This window comes from Leucopleurus acutus (genome assembly GCF_964270905.1).
Source record: "Leucopleurus acutus genome assembly, chromosome: 3".
In the NCBI taxonomy this organism is placed as follows: Eukaryota; Metazoa; Chordata; class Mammalia; order Artiodactyla; family Delphinidae; genus Leucopleurus; species Leucopleurus acutus.
In genome coordinates, this window is record NC_139145.1 from 79,788,688 (window position 1) to 79,799,865 (window position 11,178).

The following is an 11,178-nucleotide window of genomic DNA, read 5'->3' on the forward strand; positions in this document are numbered from 1 at the left end:
TGGGGACATTCATAAAATAAAATCAAATTCTACTAGTTTGCATTTTGCTTTGAATCTGTCTATTGGCTATTTAATGGATACTGAATATTACCTTGTGTACAACTTGGGAATTTTTGGAATTACCTTGGGCTTGTTACTGAAACTTTCTAAGCCTTCTTGTTTCTCATCCATAAAATATATCCATAAAAAATATTCACTTCATAACATTACTATGAATAGCAAATGAGATAAAGTGTATAAAGTACTTAGAATAGTTCCTAGAATACATATACTCTCATACGAATCTCAGTGATGATGATGATGATTTTATGCCAATACGTGAAGTAAAGTGTGCAGGCTGAAATTGTCTTAATTCTCACATGTAATGTATGATCATGTTTGCCAATACATTTCCATAATTGGATTTCCTTCAGAGAATGAACAGAGTTGTACTAAGCTAAGTTGCAAAGTTGCAACTCAACTTGCAAAGTTGAGATTGTGAAACAATGTTTATACAAATCAGCCCTTTATATATAAATAAAATTTTCTCTGGATGTTTTCCTATTAATTTATAAATCAATTATTTTATGTTTTTGATGGCAGAATGTGTCCACTGCAAGTAGTACAACTCCTTTTCCAAAACCCTTAAATGCATTAAACGCCAAATGTATAGAGGAAAACATGCCTTAAAAGCAGCCTACACCCTTTAAATTCTCTGTACTTCATCCCCTCCCTCGGAACCTGGCCTTACCCCAGTGAAAAATTTAATGAAGCAACTCAAAATTGATAGTCGAATGAGGCAAAAGACCAAATTCATGCTCCCAATAGGAAACTAAAGTTTTGAAAAGTAACAGGTGAATTAGTTCACTCTCCATGGCTCTAAGTTTCTGAAAATATATTTATTGTTTTCAATAGCAGCAACTTTAGCTAGAAACTTAAAAGTTTCTTCAGTGATCTGGACAACCACATACAACCATTTCAAACAAGACCATCCGTCTTACATTCCTTCTCAAAGGCCCAAATGATACCCCATGAAACAGAGCAAGCTGCTTCATTAAAAGATAGTTCTTATTTCTAGAGAAAAGACACAGTAATGAAGCTACTTCTTCCTATTATAATACCTCCTGCTCAAAGGGACACCTTCAAGCTTGTTAGGCTAAGAAATGGACTTGCCTTAAATAATGGTCCCTGTGGTTTTAGTGTACTGATTTTAGGCAATGTGTTTTATTTTAAAACTATTCTTGTCATATAAGAGAGAAGGCAACACATGCCAGTAAAAATTCTCAGATCAGATAAACAGGTACTTCTAAGTAGTTATTAAATGCATGGTGCTCTACCAAGAGTTATTATCTCTAGTGGAAAGAAACTGTACTCCTGTAACTCCTTTCAGCCCACCAGGCTGCCCAATCTGGTGTAACCTCCAAGGCACATGATGTTGCTACACCTCTGATAAAAAGTAAACTTGTATTAAAGGAAACAGATCATTTGGTTGCTCAATTTTTAATCTGTTTTTCTTTTATAGCATTTTCACCCTTCTTTGGCTCATTCACCAATTCTATGGTATATTTCAGGTCTCAGGTCTTTTCCTGACCAGTGTATTTAAAGTTCTACCTCCTTTTAATCTTGTTGCGATCTAATTTATTTTTTCTCAGTGGAAGTTATAATTATATAAAATTATCTTGTTCAATTATTTTATTTACTTTAATTTTCTTTCTTTTATTTTATTTCATTACAGTCTTTTAAACTCCATCAGCCCCATAAGAGCAGGGGCATTATAAGCATTTTTCACTGCTCTATCTCAGCATCTAGAAAAATGTCTAGGAGATGACAAATAACTATTCGTCAACCTACCAGAAATTATGTATGGCACATATATATGCCAACAGTCTTACATTTCTTCTCAAAGACCCAAATGATATCCCATGAGAAAGAACGGGCTGTTTCCATAAAAGGATAGTTCTTATTCATAATAAAGCTATTTCTTCCCATAATAATACTTCCTTCTCAAAGGGACACCTTCAGATATAGATATAGTTATAGACATAGCTATAAATATGTATTTCCCAGGAGTACTTGCTCTTTTTGCTACGATATACAGACTGACTCAAGATTTTGAAAGAAAAAATATATATGTTTAAGGTTTTGGTAAAACTTCTACAAATTTTTATTCCAGTGCATAAAACCAGTTCAAAGGGCTCATGTCCTTGGCATTCATGTTCACAGCCATAGTAAATTTAAAACCGTAGAAAAAAAAAATGTAATAGCAGCAAATCTCACAATAAAGAGATTTTTTTTTCATATATATCAAGTATATGCACTGATATCTGAACAAGAGAAGTCGCAGTGAAACATTATGTGGAGAAGTAAAGTTTTGTATTTTGGTTGTCTGATAAGAAATATTTATTATGTTCACAATTGATTTGGAGCAGAATAAACTGTAGTATATCAGTTTTCTAGATCTTCTGCCAATTCCGATTCCCTTTAAAAATCATAGTTACTATATTAATAGACATTTTCTTAAAACATACACTATATTCCACTATGCCAAGGTTTGGAACTGCAGAGACAGTCCCTTGCACCTAAAGAGGAATAAATAGCTCTTTAAGATAAATATAGTAACTGTTACAAGGAAAGTTAAATATTCTTTGGAAACATAAAGAGAATTAACTCTGCTTTTTATGAAAGAGAGATCACTCATTCACATATTCATTTACTTATAAGTATCTATTGTGCCTACACTGTATATTAGAAACTGTACTAGCTGGTAAGATCTATATATAGTCTTTTTAAAATTTATTTTTTATTGAAGCATAGTTGAATATATATAGACTTGAAGAATATACAGAAATTACAGTCTAGAAAGGAAGAGAAAATGTACAATATGGTCATAATAAATACTAAAACACAAAAGTACATAAAGCACTTGAGAGGAACTCAACTCATATTGGAAAGTCAGGGAAAGCTTTAAAAAAAATGACAAAATTTCTAATCTGAGAGCTGAAGGATGAACTGGAATTATAAAGTAATAGTGAGACGTGCTGAAAAAAGAAAGCACTTCAGACAAACAGCATGTTCAAATATGTATAAGAGAGAATTTAAGACATTCTAGGAACCTAAGGAAGTTCAACATAAATGGAGCTTATCATAAACTTGACAAATAGATGGGAAATGAAGTTGAGAAATAAGCAGAGACTATTTAACATAGCACTTGGAAAGTCATGTTGAGACGACTATTGAAGGGTGAGTCTGAGTCTACCAAAGAAAGGAAGAATGAGCATTCCCAGAAAGGGAGGCTACATTGTACAAACACATAGAACTATGAAAGTCTTATTTAGCTAAAAGCAATTAAGCCAATGGAATGGAGTTAAGTGGTTACTGAATAAGTATGGAAGGGGCAAGAGATAAAAGTATTAAGTCTTACCTACCACCTTAGATCTAAAATAACTCTTTCCTTTGAAAAACATTATTATTTATTGCCTTGAAAATTCATTACATATTAAAATCATAATACCTTTCTATGTTGTTCTTTATTGTGAATGTTTTATAATTTATTTTAAAGTGCAGGCTCCTTAAAGACAGGGAGTGCCTAGCAATCCCAAACCCAACTGATACTTGTTGATTTAATGATAGAGTAGGTGAAAATCCAACACTTGAAAATAGTACACTTGAATTTCTTTGTTAATTTTTAGTTGTTGGTATTTAACTCAAGAAAAGGAAAAAAAAAAAAAAAAAAAGTCCAAAGTAGAATCTGCTTATATCCTTGTCATAAATACCTACAAAGAGAAAAATATTGAGAAAAGAGCAGAGATTCATTCCATTTCTGAATCCCCAAGGATATGCAAGTAATTATTACTAAAATCTCCCCCTAACTCACATGTCTATACATATCACATTATTGAATATTTGTAAACTGAAGGAAAGAGAAGTATGTAAGATACACACTATTTGGTTAATTTCATCTTATAACTGCATCTTAAAAGGTGTTACTATTTCATAAGATTTTTTGCACATTATGTTTCATCTTCAAACTGACTACATTCACTGTTTATATTTGTTTTAGGTGAGATCTGTGTGCTTAAATGGAGTACGGCTCTTTTTTGTCATTTAAATCATCTCTGATTAAGGTAAATTATTACTAGGCCAATTTGTCATTGATGCTATTACTATTTGCAGAGACCAAAATAATCTGAATGATCAGGCTTCATTCCTAGTCAGTGACCACATACAAAGAGTTCATCTTTGTCTAATCTAAATTAAAGCTGTTTTCCCTTTCTCTGTTCAAACTTCTTAATGATATTCTAATCTAATTAGCATAAAATATTTTTCAGCTGTGAAAGATACCTTAGCCAACAGACGGTGCTATGTATAAATTTTTTGTTAGTATATAGTACTTAAAAATATAAATTACAGCTGAGCTGCAATTTAATTACATTGTTAGAAGACATATGAAAGTAAATTTCTTGAAAATACCTATTTCATAAAGCTTGTAAGATATGAGAAAAAATGCAAAGTCACTGAAGAATGTTTGAGTTGAGTCAGGGGTCACAGGCTTTTCAATTATGCATGTAACCTTGTTAGAGTTTGGGATGTTCATGTTCATAAAGATGAAGCTTAACATTTGGTTTGATTTGGGGGGCCTGGAAGTGATCAAGAGGTCAACTGTCTGTTCTGAAAATACCTTTCTCTGAAATCTTTCTACCTCCAATGTCCTGTCTCTTCAACATGACCACCACATCAACTTTTCAAGGCCTGTCTTTCTGCATTTAGCAATGAGAAACCAGTGTGGTCTTTGAGAAGCTGAATAAAAGAATCCAAGGTCCTGATTTCTCTGTCTAGCCTTCAACTCTTTACTGTCAACCTACTTTTCAAGCATTTGGTCCACCATTTCCCTGCAAAAATAAACTTACATAGATCAGTTATATTGACCTTGTAAAATGCTGTGACTAAGTCACAATCTGGAACACAGCCATTGGTCAACATAGCCACATAAGCCACTTTTTTCTGTGATGCTTTTTTGATGACAAAGTCTATAGATATTCTTGTTCAACTCTGAACTCTACTAACGCTTAATATTACTACATTTACTTTAACTTGATCTCACATTGCTTTTTGTTATAAAATGTCTTAACAGAAATAAATCTAATTTGCTGTGTTTTGGGCTTATTGACTAAATCAAAAGTTTGTAGAAGATAGAGCTGGTAACATCAACGTGTGAAACTGATGAATTCAAATAACCATTTTCAGTTGGATTCTGTTCTTTTAGTAGCAGACTGATATACATCTTCATCTATCAACAGATTTTCAGTCTTGTCCTCCTTGAAAAAATACATAAGATACTAATTTTAGCTTTTTATTTTTACATAGATTGTATGAATAGTTGTTACAGTTAGGTTTATAACTTTTTTTTCTCTTGTAGAATGTTCCAGGTGGATTATTTACTGCTTTTGAGTAAGTATTTGTGGAATGGAAGAAGAGAGAACAATGAGACCAGAAAAACCCAGAATCCATTTTTCAAGGAAAAAATTACCAATTACAGCCATGATAAACATAAAGCATTTTATTTTTTAATTAATTTGGATTGGAGTATAGTTGACATAAAATGTTGTGTTAGTTTCCACTGTACAGCAAAGTGAATCAGTTATACATATATCACTCTTTTTCAGAGTCTATTCCCATATAGGTCATCACGGAGTATTGAGTAGAGTTCCGTGTGCTATACAGTAGGTTATCTATTTTTTATATAGTAATGTGTATATGTCAATCCCAATCTCCCATTTTATCCTTCCCAAAGTATTTTAAATATACTCAGCATACACATAATGAGAAAACAAGTCTTCACAGTGGGCTTAGGCTGTAGCATCCAGGGCATTTGAGAATGGCTCAGTTCTCACACAAAACATTTCATTGGTTATTCTAAGCTTGTTAACCACTTCATAAGCATTTTCATTTGGCTTGTTTTTATAATTCCTGTCACTTTGTTGGTATTCATTATTATTTGAGTCATGGTCATCATGCTTCTATATAAATCTTTAAATAGAATTGCCTTCTGTTCTTTGAAAATATGAATAATTTCTAATTTGCAATATTTATCCAATAACTGGAGATAATGAATAGCAGTTGATATTTTTTCTGAGTATGAATCACATTTTTAAAATTTCTTTGCTTGTCTTCTAAAACTTTTGTAGCATATTGGTCATTTTACATAATATACTTTAGCAATTCTATATCTCGATGTTTTCTTACTAAAGGTTGTAGTTGTTTTGATTTGTTTGCTTGCTTAGGAACTTCTTTGGATTAAATCTCTGAAATCTGTTTTTCCATCAATGTGAATTTTTTATTTTGCTTTTTTATTGTTGTATTTTTTATTTTTAAGCATGGATCCCTAAGGGTTTCTCCTTTGTCTACACAACTTGTTATTCAGTGAAAGACTGATCAGTAGTTCTGCTCAAACATACCCAGCGAGTGAGTCTTCCACTCCCTTTTGACGGATCTCTGTGTGGTTCAAGGAATACGTTAAAAGTTTAAACCATTTTCAAGTCTTGTCTGACTCTTATTTTGCGCCATGCCCTTTCACATCTCCTCTGCATGTATGCATAGGTTTCCTTGGCCAGTGATCAGGGGTGGCTTGCCCTTTCCTCCTGTCTCTGCTATGCATGAGTCCAGCCTTAGGTCAACCCAGGATATGTAGAGAGCTTATCAGCTGGTTTACCTTCTGGCACTCCCTGGAAACCTGTCTGGCTATCAGTTATTTGCTTGCCCTAAAAGGACTGAAACCTCAGATTAGCAGATCTTCTGGCCTCTCCTTGTTTGCTTGATACTGACTTCACCACTTTAACTGATGGTGCTTCACTTCAAGGGAGCCACCTCTAACAGCAACAGCCAGACTGCTAATTTTCATGGTCTGCCCCACCCTGGCTGAACTATTGGCCACAAGAGATGAGGTGTGTTTAGGAGTACTGCCAACCAAGAATGCCATATAGTCCCACTGTTCCTACTCAATGTTCAGTAGTTTTCGTGAATAAAAACTCTCTGGTTTGTTGTATATAGCTATTTCTCTAGCATTTAAATAGCTGTTTTTGACAGTTTTGTGCAGCTTTACAGTGAATTTCTGCCTAGAGAATTTGTCAACCTCTTTACTTCACCGTGACAAAAGTGGGTCAGTATTATTCTCCCCCCGCCAGACCATTCCTATCAAATTCATCAATGGGCAGTCAGTCTAATAATGGATTTGTTCTGTTTCTTCAATTTGACAAGTACTTCTACACAAATGATATATTCACTACTGAGATAAAAAAGTTGACCTAGTCCATTTTGCTTATTTGTTTAAGAATTTAAGGTCATTACTGTGGTTATATATTTGGTTTAGCCGCAAGAAATATTCACCCAATTACTTTGAAATTTATCTTTCCCTTTGCTAAGCTCATTTATATGATTTATGTAAACTTTTTCTCATTAAAAATAAAATAAAGCAAATCTTGTATTTCTTTCTATGATAACTTTATAAAAGAAGTTAAAATATGTTAGAAAGCAAATAGTAGCCCAGGGTAATTTAGAAAGATTTTATTACTTTGTCCTTTTTGAGGTTTAAATTTATAGAGAGTTCTTCCACTTCTTAAGGAGGAAGGGTGAAAGATATTAGAGTATTTGTGTTTGTTTTAGATTAAAGTGAATTTATTCAAGTCTTTACATCATTTTCTTGAAATAGAAAATTGTATGGTGCTTTGAAAGTGACAACTACCACTGCTGGAATCAGGGTGTCATTAGACTGAGATCTATTGAAATTGACTTCGTTGGAGTTGGATAAGCCAAACATAATTTCCTATGGCCATTCAGAGCTCTAGTTAACATTTTAACTTTAAATTTGGGGTTTATGCATATTTTTAAGGTGGTTAGAAAATAACTGCCTCTAGTATTCTGAGGTTTCATATGAAAAAAGAAACTATTCATTAAATAATTTTTTTCCATTACTATTATCTGAATGCAAAATAAGTATCCATTTAAAAAAGGGCAAATTTATGCATTTCTACTTAATCTACTTCACAGCAAAAGATTCAGAAGAGAAATAGAAAATAAGGGGAAAATTAAGGTACATAAAATAATAGTTATTGGTTTGGAGTAAAAAGAAAATACTTACTTCAACATAACTATGTAAAAGGTCAAAGAATATTTTTGAAAATTCTTATTTTATTGGATACCTTATAATATATTGCATCAAATAGTACAGAAAGGATTCTAATTTATTTTCATTAAAAGAGTAGATATATTATGAATCAATAATTACCCTTTGTGCAATCTGACTAAAGAATAGGCAGAGAAAAAGATACAGAAAATCTACATAAAAATAAATGTAAAACCTTATTTTTAATTTTGAAAATGTTTTCTGTAAAAGACATAAATTTAATTCCACCCAAAATTTGTACATAGTAAGTTATCTGTAACATATTCAAATTGCATGTGTGTAAAGTAATAGCTCACTACAAGGCTGACATGTGGCTTTATTTAAAATGATGTCGGGACTTCCCCGGTGGCGCAATGGTTGAGAACCCACCTGCCAATGCAGGGGTACACGGGTTTGAGCCCTGGCCTGAAAAGATCCTACATGCCGCAGAGCAACTAAGCCTGTGTGCCACAACTACTGAGCCTGTGCTCTAGAGCCCGTGAGCCACAACTACTGAGCCCACGTGCTGCAACTACTGAAGCCCGTGTGCCTAGAGCCCGTGCTCCACAAGCCCCTGCTTGCCACAACTAGAGAAAGCCCATGCACAGCAACGAAGACCCAACACAGCCAATAAATTAATAAATAAATAAATTTATTTAAAAATAAATAAATAAATAAAAATAAAGTGATGTCAAATTGTGATTTTAGAGATGAGAGAGATTTTGTAGCATAGTGACTGGTTTTGTCTGAAATATTGTCAGGGGTAATCTTTTTATTTTAATATAAATCACACTTTATGTAATAAGTTTTCACTTTTTACCAAGGATTTTTATAAATATTTTCTCTATAATACGACTTTTACAGAAGATACAGATATCCAGCAGATTGGAAGCATATATTTCACTAACCTTAGATTTCTCATTTTTTACCAAGTCCGGTTTACACACCAACCTTCACAAATAGCTCTGCAGTTTTCTTTTAACCTAAAACAGTGGCATTACACTCAGTTGTTTAACAGTAAATGACCCATGAGTTTACTGACAAAGAAAAAGTGGACTTAATATTTTATAAGTGCAATTACTCCTAATAAAGCTTTTTTGCACTGGACTTGGCTTCCCGAGCCTTTTGGACAATTGGAAGTATTAAATTCAGCATCAAAGTGCAAAGAGCTGGTATCATTAAGGATACTCAAAAGCATATGCCAAGACACCAATGGCAATTCAAAACAAATTTAGAAGGCTTAGAAATTGCCTTTATTTAGGCTCTACTGGAAGCAGTTCTCTTAGATGTATGCATATAACACCTTTTTAATGACTCCATTTCTACACTGCAGAGTTTAGTCAGCATGAAATACTCAGGAAGTAAATGGGGATTGGGACATTTGACACCTGGGTCTATGACAGTCTGTGTCCAGGAAGGTGTTTATGATGTAGAATCAGTGATGTCCTATTTGTCTTTAAAAAGAAATTGGTCTTTAACTGCCAAAAATAAGAGTATTAAATAGGGGCTTAGGAGGTGATCATGATGCCATTTTTGTTACCGTCTTTCCTTTCCCAAGAGAAAAGAGAAGGGCTGGGAAAAAAATTTTTTGACCAGATGAATATTTGATACTTAAACTGTCTACAAGGTAGTGTCTGAAAATAAAAAGATACATGCTGTGGCTAACTTGCTATTGACAAACTAGTGCTTCCATCAACCCCAAAGAATCAACTTAAAACTGAGCATCCACCCAATGTTCATAGCAGCACTATTTACAATAGTCAAGACATGGAAATAACCTAAATGACCATCAACAGATGAGTGGATAAAGAAGATGTGGTACATGTATACAATGGAATATTACTCGGCCATAGAAAAGAACAAAATAATGCCATTTGCAACAACATGGATGAACATAGGGATTACCATACTAAGTAAACTCAAACAAAGACAAATTATCATATGATATCACTTATATATGGAATCTAATTTTTTTAAAAAGATGCTAATGAATTTATTTACAAAATGGAAACAGACTCACAGATTTTGAAAACAAACCTATGGTTACCAAAGGAGAAATGTGAGGTAGGGGGAAGGAATAAATTAGGAGCTTGGGATTAACATACACACACTACTATATATAAAATAGATCAACAAAGACCTATTGTATAACACAGGGAACTCTATTCAATAATCTATATGGGTAAAGAATCTGAAAAAGAATGAATATATGTATACGTATAACTGAATCACTTTGTTATGCACCTGAAACTAACACACTATAAATCAACTATACTCCAATAAAATTTTTTTTAAATAATAATAATTTAATTAAAAAACTGAGCATCAAGAGGAAGTTGAGGAAAAGATTTCCAAAGGTTATTCTAAGGCCCCAACTCTTAATTTATCGCTGCCATTCATGCCCAGTAATTTGCTCTGCTATGTATTTTTATTACTAGTAAGAGTTTGAAATAAACTTTAAAAGACAATTTTACAATCTATGAACTTAAAGTTTGGAGAAAAAAAACCCACAGATGAAGTAAACTAGTATAAAACAATATTGCACTATAGCAAAACTTTTTAAAAGGCTTCCCTTCTAGGGTTGTGCTTATAAGAATTTATTAGCAAATGTTATATGCCACATGGTAACTTTGATTTATAAACTGCAGGTGTTTCATTTCATTTTTCCAATTATTAAATACAAATATTTTTATGGCAAGGATTTTTTCCTTGTTTTCTCCCAGCACATTTTTACTGAACTAGCCATTACCTCATTTAGCTGCTTTTGTTCAAATGAGTTTTCACCAAGTCTCTGCAGGGATTTTTGTTCAATTCTGCTTAGAATCAGGGAAAGAGACCTAAATAGAGGGTTCTCTTCAGAACATTGGTTCTGTAACATAACCATTTGTGTGAATCGATATAAATACTCTTGAATAAAATATCTAATCAAAAGCCCTTTCAGCATATTTCTCAGTGGTCTTGGAACTACCACAAGAGGAGCTGGTTGCCAAAGCTCCTCTCTGCCCTCCACCACCTTCTTCTCTTCGGCTCTGGTAGAGGCT